The sequence below is a fragment of the Panulirus ornatus genome, chromosome 65, assembly GCF_036320965.1.
Source record: "Panulirus ornatus isolate Po-2019 chromosome 65, ASM3632096v1, whole genome shotgun sequence".
Classification (NCBI taxonomy): Eukaryota; Metazoa; Arthropoda; class Malacostraca; order Decapoda; family Palinuridae; genus Panulirus; species Panulirus ornatus.
This window is the reverse complement of record NC_092288.1, coordinates 10,453,746-10,465,988: the sequence shown is the minus strand read 5'-3', so window position 1 is coordinate 10,465,988 and position 12,243 is coordinate 10,453,746. Positions and strand designations below refer to the sequence as shown.

The 12,243-nt window shown below is 47.5% G+C and overlaps 1 protein-coding gene across 6 annotated transcripts in view; it reads right to left on the bottom strand.

The window, feature by feature from the left end:
• The window catches only part of ATP8B (ATPase phospholipid transporting 8B), a 268,417-nt gene that overhangs the window by 201,277 nt on the left and 54,897 nt on the right, over positions 1-12,243 (bottom strand). For 2 of the 6 annotated variants that reach the window (XM_071657800.1, XM_071657802.1), the window contains exon 2: positions 5,247-5,311. The exons of the other annotated variants lie outside the window; for them this stretch is intronic. The gene's annotated coding sequence lies outside the window, so the exon portion shown is untranslated. The remainder of the gene's footprint in view (positions 1-5,246; positions 5,312-12,243) is intronic. 6 annotated transcript variants of the gene reach the window in all.

Here is a 12,243-nt window from a genome sequence, read left to right as displayed (position 1 = left end):
ACGGTAAAAACAAACTAAATTAGGACATCTTCCGGGATCACCCTCCTTCATTTCAGGGCGGGCCACAGAGTAGGTAAATCCCTCTACCCCTGTTCCCCAGTTTAGAAGCCTATTTCGCAAATGCCTTCGAGTGCCTGCGATCGTGTACCGTTCCTTCATTTCTGTACAGAGATATGAAAAAACAGATACAAAACACATGGACCTGTTGCTCGTCTACTCAACGGCTCTGCAGCGCACAAAAACATTTCAATTTATTACCGTCCTTCGCAGATCAGCGGCAAAAACACATAATGACTCCACGCGTATCCCACCGTCCAAACGTCAAAGGGTATATATACAATACCTGAAACGGTGTTTTCTTACTGCTGGAACGAAACAGACCCCTCGCTCTCCTCTGGTGTGGATATCTTTCTTTTAAAGAACTGCAGGAGAATGTGGCGAAGTAAATGCTACTTTTGAAGTGTCGGGTCGAGCTCAGGGAGCGTCACACTATCGTATCCATGGGTCGTAGTAACGTCGTGTTCAACGGTCGTGTACAATCGCGTTTGAGGGTCGTGTATCGTCGTGCTTAAGGGTCGCGTACCATCCTGACCTAGGGTCGCGTACCGTCGTGCTCAGGGGGTGACGTACCGTCGTGCTCAGGGGTCGCGTACCGTCATACTCAGGGGGGTCGCGTACCGTCGTACTCAGGGGGTCGCGCACCGTCGTACTCAGGGGGTGACGTACCGTCGTACTCAAGGGGTGATGACGTGTGCTCACCTGCGCTTGTATCCTTGAGATTGAAGCTTTACCTTCTCAACAGGCCAGTGTTCATTATGACCCGCCAAAAAAGAAAGGCTATAAAATACACAACAAGCCTCGCGTCCCACAATAAACACAGACGCGATATTTTCAGGATTTCGTCGTGTTTTCATAAATGGAAGAGAGAGAGAAAAAAAAAATCGGTTTGTATCCATGAATAAAATTATTGCCAAAGAGTGAAACTTGCAGAGGTCCGGCCTCTTGAGTAACAATGAGAGAGAGAGAGAGAGAGAGAGAGAGAGAGAGAGAGAGAGAGAGAGAGAGAGAGAGAGAGAAGACACACACGAGAGAAAAAGATTTAATGACAAACCAACAGATATAAAGATTGAGGGACAGAAAAAGCCGCGAGACATACAAAGAGATAAACAAACAGAGACAGAGGTAAAATAAAAAGACGTGTATATAAAAGAGGAGAGATGTAGAGACAAACAGATGCATAACTGTGAGACAGGCAGACGAGGAGACACACCCAGGTCAAGAGAGACAAGAGGCACTGAGAGATATAAAGGTACGCGAAATATGTACATATATATATATATATATATATATATATATATATATATATATATATATATACAGAGAGAGAGAGAGAGAGAGAGAGAGAGAGAGAGAGAGAGAGAGAGAGAGAGATACACACACACACACACACACACGAGAGGGTACAAGGGCCAAGGTTACTGCAGCGCTCCAAGGAAAAAAGTGTGTGTGTGTGTGTGTGTGTGTGTGTGTGTGTGTGTGTGTGTGTGTGTGTGTGTGTGTGTGGAAATCGTGACGCGCCACCTGAATCCTTACTGGCCAGCCTCCTCCTGGCGGTGATTACTGCCGTGGCCACCACCACGCGTGGCCAGAGCTGGGTACCTACCTAACCCAACCACCTCCCCCAACATGCCAGTAGTACCCAAGACGAAAACTTGCCAAAAAAGCGGCAAGTCTGGCATCTAGCGCTCACCGCTCGTCTTGCTTGATGGATGACGCGGGGCGACGTAGCGCCTAGCGCTCACCGCTCGCTCGTCTTGCTTGATGGATGACGCGGGGCGACGTAGCGCCTAGCGCCCACCGCTCGCTCGTCTTGCTTGATGGATGACGCGGGGCGACATAGCGCCTGGTGCCCACCGCTCGTCTTGCTTGATGGATGACGCGGGGCGACGTAGCGCCCAGCGCCCACCGCTCGTCTTGCCTGATGGATGACGCGGGGCGACGTAGCGCCTAGCGCCCACCGCTCGCTCGTCTTGCTTGATGGATGACGCGGGGCGACATAGCGCCTGGTGCCCACCGCTCGTCTTGCTTGATGGATGACGCGGGGCGACGTAGCGCCCAGCGCCCACCGCTCGTCTTGCTTGATGGATGACGCGGGGCGACGTAGCCCCTAGCGCCCACCGCTCGCTCGTCTTGCTTGATGGATGACAGTGCGTCGCCCCTCCGTTACGCTTGTTTACCGGAGTGCGACCGTTACATCTTACGTTCATCTGGATATGACTTTACCATTCCTCTAACTTTACATTTGTGTAACAGCTCCATCGCGCATTTCTTATTTCTCCTGAAAATACGTTGAATAGCCTTAACGTCTTCTCTGCTACCGCTTTCGTATATGTTTTGGTTACCTTTTACGAATATTCCATGATATTCTTTGCTTACCTTTTGGGAATATTCTGCGATATTCTTTGCTTACCTTTTGGGAATATTCTACGATATTCTTTGCTTACCTTTTGGGAGTATTCTACGATATTCTTTGCTTACCTTTAGGGAATATTCTACGATATTCTTTGCTTACCTTTAGGGAATATTCCATGATATTCCTGCACACTCTGGCTTCCTTGTTCACAGGCTTTTAGATCCACAGTACTGTCCTTTATCCCTTCCCTCTGCTGCCAGGAGAAGACTGTCCAATGTCTTTCTCATCTTTCCAAAGCCGTTAAGTTCGCTTTCTTTCTGCCTCTCGTATTAAATAGTTGATACGTACCATTCCCTCAATGGTGCTCCTGAGTGCTTTGCTTCTGTACTCCAACGAAGTTGTTCGTCTTCAAATCTGTTTCCTTGGCGAACGCACGACACACCAGTATTCCGATATCGTTTCTCATATAAACATACGAAACGTCTTCAACCAGCTTTCTGTCTCTCGTCGGGAGCGTTCTCATTATCATACCACTCAGTATTTATTTGGCTCTCGACACAGAGTGAGTCATCTTCTCGATATCTTTCCCTTGAATTACAATTCCTCATTAACGATGAGTGACCGACTCCTTGATCCTCGACGTCATGTTCCGGTTTCCATCGCTTTCTCCTGCTGATACGCCATCGTCAATGTAGCGCTAATTGTTCTATTACTTATTTCGCTCATATCTATCTTCCATGAACTCTTTATCATGTTCACTCCTGCCGATGTGGAGAGAGAGAGAGAGAGAGAGAGAGAGAGAGAGAGAGAGAGAGAGAGAGAGAGAGAGAGAGAGAGAGAGAGAGAGTCTTCTGTACGAGCGAGTATCCATGACGCGATTTCGTCAACTGCCAAGAATGATGCGTAGCGCTCTCATGTATATACCAAACCATCTGTCTATACCCACCTCTCCCTCGCCACACACACAGGAGAGTCCCCATGTGTGTGGGAGGGAGGGAGGGAAGGTTCAGGCTACCCAAGGAGACCTCACACTCACTGGTACAGCAGCCCTCCCACACACTGCCGCCTCTCGCAACACCGATGGGGGGGGGGGGAAGCTCCTCGCCATCCAGCACTCAGTCCAACTTGTCTAAAACCACTGGCGCCTTCAAGACCAAGTCCCTCTCGCCGCCCCTTGCCGCATCACACTCAAGCGATCGAACCTACCCACATCATCGCTATGATCAAGAACCCCAAGCAGCCACTCGTGGTCGCATCATCGCTACGTTTAACAACACCACACGAGGTCAAACCTCCAGCAACGTAGTATCTGCCTCAGTTACTACACGCTGCTTGGCTGCCTACCTAGTTCGGTCGTAGTATAACAACAACTAAGTGAAAACTACCAGAGGAAGGGTTATACTCCATTCCCCATTAGGGCTTCACCTAAATAATAAACCCGATCAACAGGTAACCAAGTTTGTGTTAAGGGATGGCGTTCGTCTACACCACTTTGATGCGTCCTTGACTCCCGTCACGGAACATCCCACAGAACCTGGGTATAAACACGAGGCTCCAGTAAGGAACGTGTCAGCGAGCTAGTGCGCCTCTCAACCAAAGGACGACATACCACTGTCTCACGCTGGGCGGCCTCAACCCGTGAAATAATCTCTACCAGGGACCAGTGTGGGACACAAGCCTACGAGGGGGCTTTCGGGAGAAGGGGAGCATAGTAGTTATAATTCCTTTGTCACACCTCCCACTATCCTGCCGCCACCACCACTCCTGGTCTGCCGGTCTGTCTGCCCCTTAGCGTACATCTACCGAATGACGCCCACGTCTCTCTTGAAGGAGATTGAGTCAAATGATATATGTTATGCTGGGACCACTGTTGGCTGACCTGCGGGCGTCAGGAGGTGGTGGTAGAGAGTCAGGAGGCGGTGGCAGAGAGACAGGAGGTGGCAAAACCAAGAGGAGGTACTGATTGGGCGTCCATAGGGGAGGTGGCACAGCTTCATGAGATAGTGGCACGGCGTCATAAGGCATTTGACAGAGGCTTCAAGCGTCAGTGACAGGGCGTTACGAGGTAGCAGTAGAGGCAGTATCAGGGAGAGGCGAAGGTGATGGCGGGGAGAGGCGAGGATGATGGCGGGGAGAGGCGAAGGTGACGGCGGGGAGAGGCGAAGGTGGTGGCGGGGAGAGGCGAAGGTGATGGCGGGGAGAGGCCTTGGTGGCGTGCGGGGGAAGGCGGTGGTGTGAGGGAGATGTCACGGTGTAATGGGCTGTGACCTTGGCCACGGCTGGTGATGGTCCTCACCTTGTGACCACCGCTCCTCACTGCGTACCTCAGACGTCCAGCAGCACCCTCACACCTCCACACTCAGGAGGGGATGGTGGCGCTACAGAACTCACTCGCTTTCACAGTTTCCTTTGTCTTACTAATGATCCACCGCACAATGAAAAAAGTATCCTATTTAACAAATGTGTGTGTGTGTGTGTGTGTGTGTGTGTGTGTGTGTGTGTGTGTGTGTGTGTGTGCGAGACAGAGAGAGAGGGGGGGAGGGAAGGGGAGGTTGCAAGATACATTCTGGAAGCGATGAACATTTCCCCCCAACCTTGCTCATACTTAAGGTCCATACCGTAAACACCCAGACTGAAGAACACGACAATAAACATTCTTCACGTGTTACCATCACCAGGGTAAATGGCTCTGGACTTGGCCTGGCTGTCTGTGATCCATGTGAGCCATTCGACCGACCAGACCACCCCTTACTGTCACCTTGCATCCCCCCCCCCCCTCCGATCACCACTCCTCTCACTCTAGTAAAGTTACTATGGCGTTGACATCACTTACTGCACACCTGGCGGGCGGGGACGCTCGCTCCTACCCGCACACGCAACCCGCTTCCATTGCCGTACCTGAAACAGAAGACAAACATGACTCGTTAAGAGCTTGAAGATGCGTAGGGGTAACGACTCTACGTCAACGACACGGGTCTGCATCCAGACCAGGTCTCTACTGGGAAAATAAAAACATGATAAATATGGAGGAAGTTTGATAATGTTAGTCTACGTGTTTCTGAAGGAATGAGAAAGCTTAATTCTTACATGACTGGGTCAGAAGATCCTTGTTAGCGGAGAGACATAAGCGGGTGCAGAGTGCTAAATCCTAGCGGTTTCCTGGAAGCGTCGAGGCCATTCTTAAGAAGATAAATATAACTGAGTTTCAAATTTCAGTACACTATGCTGGGCTGAGCCTCTCCCTTGTATATAAGAATCATAAGTTCAATAAATACAACAACATATGAGGTTATACACCAGCCGTTGTATGTAACGCGGAAGAAAAAAAGATAAAATGGAGAATAAAATGAGAATAAAGAGGGAAATATGATAAATATAAACGATAACCCCACGAGATACAAGATACAAGGAGAGAAGGCCAGGAAACACGGGAGAACGAGAGGAGACACATGAAAGAGAAGGCCAGGAGACACGAGAGAACGAGAGGAGACACACGAAAGAGAAGGCCAGGAGACACGGGAGAACGAGAGGAGAAAGAATAAATCGAATGTCAGTGTCTTGTGGCACACGTGACCATGGCAAGGTTGAGGACCGCCCGCCGCCACACTGACCCACACGAACAATATCTCTGGCATGTCTCACTTCCTATCATAATGTTCTCTGTGACTGATTTCTCAAGTATGACGAGGCGGTTCCACACCCGAGAACTGACTGTCCACAGAGGTAAAATCCAACGCGACTCGACATTCCATGTTCTCGAGGAAGAAAGGTAAAGACTTTTTAACTGGCCACTCCACTCCCGCTGGTACCCACAGTCTCTCTCTCTCTCTCTCTCTCTCTCTCTCTCTCTCTCTCTCTCTCTCTCTCTCTCTCTCTCACACACACACACACACACACAAACACACAAACAACCTTTGACCTCACACAAAACAACGCTATAAACAAGTTAAAAATCAAGATGTTCTTTACGAATGTCCTACACACTCCCCCTCCCACACACACACACACACACACACACACACACACACACACACACGGGAGGTGAACCATGGGGTCGCGGCGTTGACCGCGTCAGACAGAAGACATCACCACTCCGTTAATCATTACGACGCTAAACTCTCGCGTGGCACTGATCCAGAGTAACCCCCCCACCCTGCCTCCTGCCTAGCTTTCTTCAGAGGTCACTCAACACACACACACACACACACACACACACACACACACAATGAATTCAGTGGAAATACGTGGTGGCTCAGCGAGCGGTCGGGGTGGGGGCGCGTGCGCGTGACAAGACGCTCCGCTCTGTCAGGCGTGACACGACGCCTCATCGCCCGATGTTGGCATTTTTCACAATGCCAGGCCGACAGAGGCGCCCAGACAGGCCAGCGTGCCTTCTGGAGGATACAACAGCCAAGTGCGAGGTCTTAACCCAGTATTACAGTTGACTATGACGACTGCACATCGTACACCGATCGAGCTGGTCCCTTGCAGTCAACCGAGCCTAAAAGACATACAAATCTCTACGTACAGCTGTGCATATTGCAACCCTAGAAAACACTTTTTATGAGGTTTCAGCGGCGTCTGGAGTCTGCGCTCCATGCAGGAGCAAGGTAAAGCAGACTCCTTCGGGGCAGAAGAAGGTCTTCGACGAAACTATGTCCTTTTTCCTCCACTGAAGATGATACAGAAGGCGGAGTCCGCTAGAAACACACACACACACACACACACACACACACACACACACACACGTGCATCTGATGAAGGAATGCGCGGAGGCACTTGCTAGGCTTTGAAAATATTGCTTAGCAGGACACGTTAGATGGAGGTGCAATTCCAAAGACGTAGAGGAGAGCCCATGTCGTGCCAATATTTCACAAGGGAGATCGGGAAATCGCGCTGAACTTCAACAAGCCTGTCACGTTGACGACGGTCGTTCTTAAGACACTGGAAGAGATATAATCGGAAAACAGATGACTGACGAGACCTGCGCAGGAGAAACCACTTAACTGGGAGACAAACCTTCGAACTTCTACGCGAGGGTGAGGTATGATGAAGGAGAGGAGATAGGTGAGTAGATTGCGTGTTTCTTGACTGCCAAAAAGCCTTTGACACTGTATCTCTTTGAGAATAATAAGGGTACAGGCACACACACACACACACACACACACACACACACACACACACATATATATATATATATATATATATATATATATATATATATATATATATATATATATTTTTTTTTTTTTTTTTTATACTTTGTCGCTGTCTCCCGCGTTTGCGAGGTAGCGCAAGGAAACAGACGAAAGAAATGGCCCAACCCCCCCCCCCCATACACATGTACATACACACGTCCACACACGCAAATATACATACCTACACAGCTTTCCATGGTTTACCCCAGACGCTTCACATGCCTTGATTCAATCCACTGACAGCACGTCAACCCCTGTATACCACATGACTCCAATTCACTCTATTCCTTGCCCTCCTTTCACCCTCCTGCATGTTCAGGCCCCGATCACACAAAATCTTTTTCACTCCATCTTTCCACCTCCAATTTGGTCTCCCTCTTCTCCTCGTTCCCTCCACCTCCGACACATATATCCTCTTGGTCAATCTCTCCTCACTCATTCTCTCCATGTGCCCAAACCATTTCAAAACACCCTCTTCTGCTCTCTCAACCACGCTCTTTTTATTTCCACACATCTCTCTTACCCTTACGTTACTTACTCGATCAAACCACCTCACACCACACATTGTCCTCAAACATCTCATTTCCAGCACATCCATCCTCCTGCGCACATCTCTATCCATAGCCCACGCCTCGCAACCATACAACATTGTTGGAACCACTATTCCCTCAAACATACCCATTTTCGCTTTCCGAGATAATGTTCTCGACTTCCACACATTTTTCAAGGCTCCCAAAATTTTCGCCCCCTCCCCCACCCTATGATCCACTTCCGCTTCCATGGTTCCATCCGCTGACAGATCCACTCCCAGATATCTAAAACACTTCACTTCCTCCAGTTTTTCTCCATTCAAACTCACCTCCCAATTGACTTGACCCTCACCCCTACTGTACCTAATAACCTTGCTCTTATTCACATTTACTCTCAACTTTCTTCTTCCACACACTTTACCAAACTCAGTCACCAGCTTCTGCAGTTTCTCACATGAATCAGCCACCAGCGCTGTATCATCAGCGAACAACAACTGACTCACTTCCCAAGCTCTCTCATCCCCAACAGACTTCATACTTGCCCCTCTTTCCAGGACTCTTGCATTTACCTCCCTTACAACCCCATCCATAAACAAATTAAACAACCATGGAGACATCACACACCCCTGCCGCAAACCTACATTCACTGAGAACCAATCACTTTCCTCTCTTCCTACACGTACACATGCCTTACATCCTCGATAAAAACTTTTCACTGCTTCTAACAACTTGTCTCCCACACCATATATTCTTAATACCTTCCACAGAGCATCTCTATCAACTCTATCATATGCCTTCTCCAGATCCATAAATGCTACATACAAATCCATTTGCTTTTCTAAGTATTTCTCACATACATTCTTCAAAGCAAACACCTGATCCACACATCCTCTACCACTTCTGAAACCGCACTGCTCTTCCCCAATCTGATGCTCTGTACATGCCTTCACCCTCTCGATCAATACCCTCCCATATAATTTACCAGGAATACTCAACAAACTTATACCTCTGTAATTTGAGCACTCACTCTTATCCCCTTTGCCTTTGTACAATGGCACTATGCACGCATTCCACCAATCCTCAGGCACCTCACCATGAGTCATACATACATTAAATAACCTTACCAACCAGTCAACAATACAGTCACCCCCTTTTTTAATAAATTCCACTGCAATACCATCCAAACCTGCTGCCTTGCCGGCTTTCATCTTCCGCAAAGCTTTTACTACCTCTTCTCTGTTTACCAAATCATTTTCCCTAACCCTCTCACTTTGCACACCACCTCGACCAAAACACCCTATATCTGCCACTCTGTCATCAGACACATTCAACAAACCTTCAAAATACTCATTCCATCTCCTTCTCACATCACCGCTACTTGTTATCACCTCCCCATTTGCGCCCTTCACTGAAGTTCCCATTTGCTCCCTTGTCTTACGCACCCTATTTACCTCCTTCCAGAACATCTTTTTATTCTCCCTAAAATTTACTGATAGTCTCTCACCCCAACTCTCATTTGCCCTTTTTTTCACCTCTTGCACCTTTCTCTTGACCTCCTGTCTCTTTCTTTTATACTTCTCCCACTCAATTGCATTTTTTCCCTGCAAAAATCGTCCAAATGCCTCTCTCTTCTCTTTCACTAATACTCTTACTTCTTCATCCCACCACTCACTACCCTTTCTAAACAGCCCACCTCCCACTCTTCTCATGCCACAAGCATCTTTTGCGCAATCCATCACTGATTCCCTAAATACATCCCATTCCTCCCCCACTCCCCTTACTTCCATTGTTCTCACCTTTTTCCATTCTGTACACAGTCTCTCCTGGTACTTCCCCACACAGGTCTCCTTCCCAAGCTCACTTACTCTCACCACCTTCTTCACCCCAACATTCACTCCTCTTTTCTGAAAACCCATACTAATCTTCACCTTAGCCTCCACAAGATAATGATCAGACATCCCTCCAGTTGCACCTCTCAGCACATTAACATCCAAAAGTCTCTCTTTCGCGCGCCTGTCAATTAACACGTAATCCAATAACGCTCTCTGGCCATCTCTCCTACTTACATAAGTATACTTATGTATATCTCGCTTTTTAAACCAGGTATTCCCAATCATCAGTCCTTTTTCAGCACATAAATCTACAAGCTCTTCACCATTTCCATTTACAACACTGAACACCCCATGCATACCAATTATTCCCTCAACTGCCACATTACTCACCTTTGCATTCAAATCACCCATCACTATAACCCGGTCTCGTGCATCAAAACCGCTAACACACTCATTTAGCTGCTCCCAAAACACTTGCCTCTCATGATCTTTCTTCTCATGCCCAGGTGCATATGCACCAATAATCACCCACCTCTCTCCATCAACTTTCAGTTTTACCCATATTAATCGAGAATTTACTTTCTTGCATTCTATCACATACTCCCACAACTCCTGTTTCAGGAGTATTGCTACTCCTTCCCTTGCTCTTGTCCTCTCACTAACCCCTGACTTCACTCCCCAGACATTTCCAAACCACTCTTCCCCTTTACCCTTATATATATATATATATATATATATATATATATATATATATATATATATATATATATATATACATATACATATAATGGAAAGAGTAGGAAGATAGCAAGCTGTTTCACAGAGAGTAAACCACCAACCCTTAATGTAACTAGGCATATCCAATTAACGTCAGTCGTGGACTCGAGGCGAAATATTTATAGTCTCTCCTTACACGTACCTTCGGTGGCACCGCTTCCAACTACACCTCATTGGCAAATCATTCAATACGTTAAAACTCCAGCTGAAGAGGTGAAGCGTCTGCCACACATGACGACGAGTGAAATTAGACCAATCTGATGTGGCTTGGTAGATAAGATCATCGAAACCCCTTTTGATACATCTGAATACTTCTTAACCTTCTCTCTCCCGAGCTAAACAAATGAAGTCGTTGAGTCGGTTCTTATAGGATTTGTTTCCCAGTCCTAAAGTCATCCTGGTAGCTCGCCTCTATACTCTTTCCATTCTGTCTGTCTGTCTGTCTGTCTGTTTTTTTTCAAGTCGGTTGACCAAAACAGAACCCGTTATTCAATCTGGGGAGACGTACGTACCAGTGACTTATATACAGAGTGGAGATAATCTACCTTAAGTACAGCAGTCCTAACTATGAGCCCAAGAGAATATTTTCTCACCCCTTTTTTTTTTCTTTACCGTTTCTGTGCATCACGTACCTGACTTCATCTCAACAGAGGTCATTTGCAACCTACGTCTTTTTTTTCCCCCCTAATTTACCATTTGTAGTTCAACAGAAACCGTACGGTAATTTGGCCTTATCGATTTTATTACAGATATCTAGAATTTTTCACTGGCCGATATCAAAAATTCGTTTGCCACCTATGAGAGCGGCCAATCCGTCAGTCTGTCTGTCCGTGTCAGAGGTCGCGAACGTTCAAAATTCCGTTGAAGCTTCACTTCCAAACCTAGTATCGGATGCGAACTACAATGTATCACAATGCAGCCCAATATCAATGTCATTAACATATATATGTGGAAAACAGAGGACAGGTGCCAAATCTTGATCCCCGAGGCACACCACTTGATGCGTCCAACCAATTCTGAGCGTTCTTGACCATCACTATCGTCTGCTTTACAGCCAGTCGAACAGTTCACCTCAGACATCATAGTACAATCCCGTCTATAGTATAACCCCGTCTATACCATGTGAGCACATAGAGGGGAAGTGAGGAGGGAGACATATACTGTACTGCCTGTCTCGAGAGAAAGCAGGAATACCAGAGACTTCGTCGGAATGACTGGCACGAAAGTAAACACAGATCAGAATGCGTTTTTTAAGTCCACCAGCGGCAGCAGACCACGAGAAGGTGCTCTGAGGGAAGAATGAACACGTCCGGGTTTCCCGCCGCGTCGTGACGTCATGATGCCTTCGGGACGGCGCCAAAGCCGGGAATAAAACATAGAAAAAAAAAAGAAGAAATATTCACATCACCAGACTATTGCACTCTCCCGCGAGGCACAGTTATTGTAACCCCCTTGAGTACGACGGTACGCCCTTTTAGTACAAGGGTACGGTC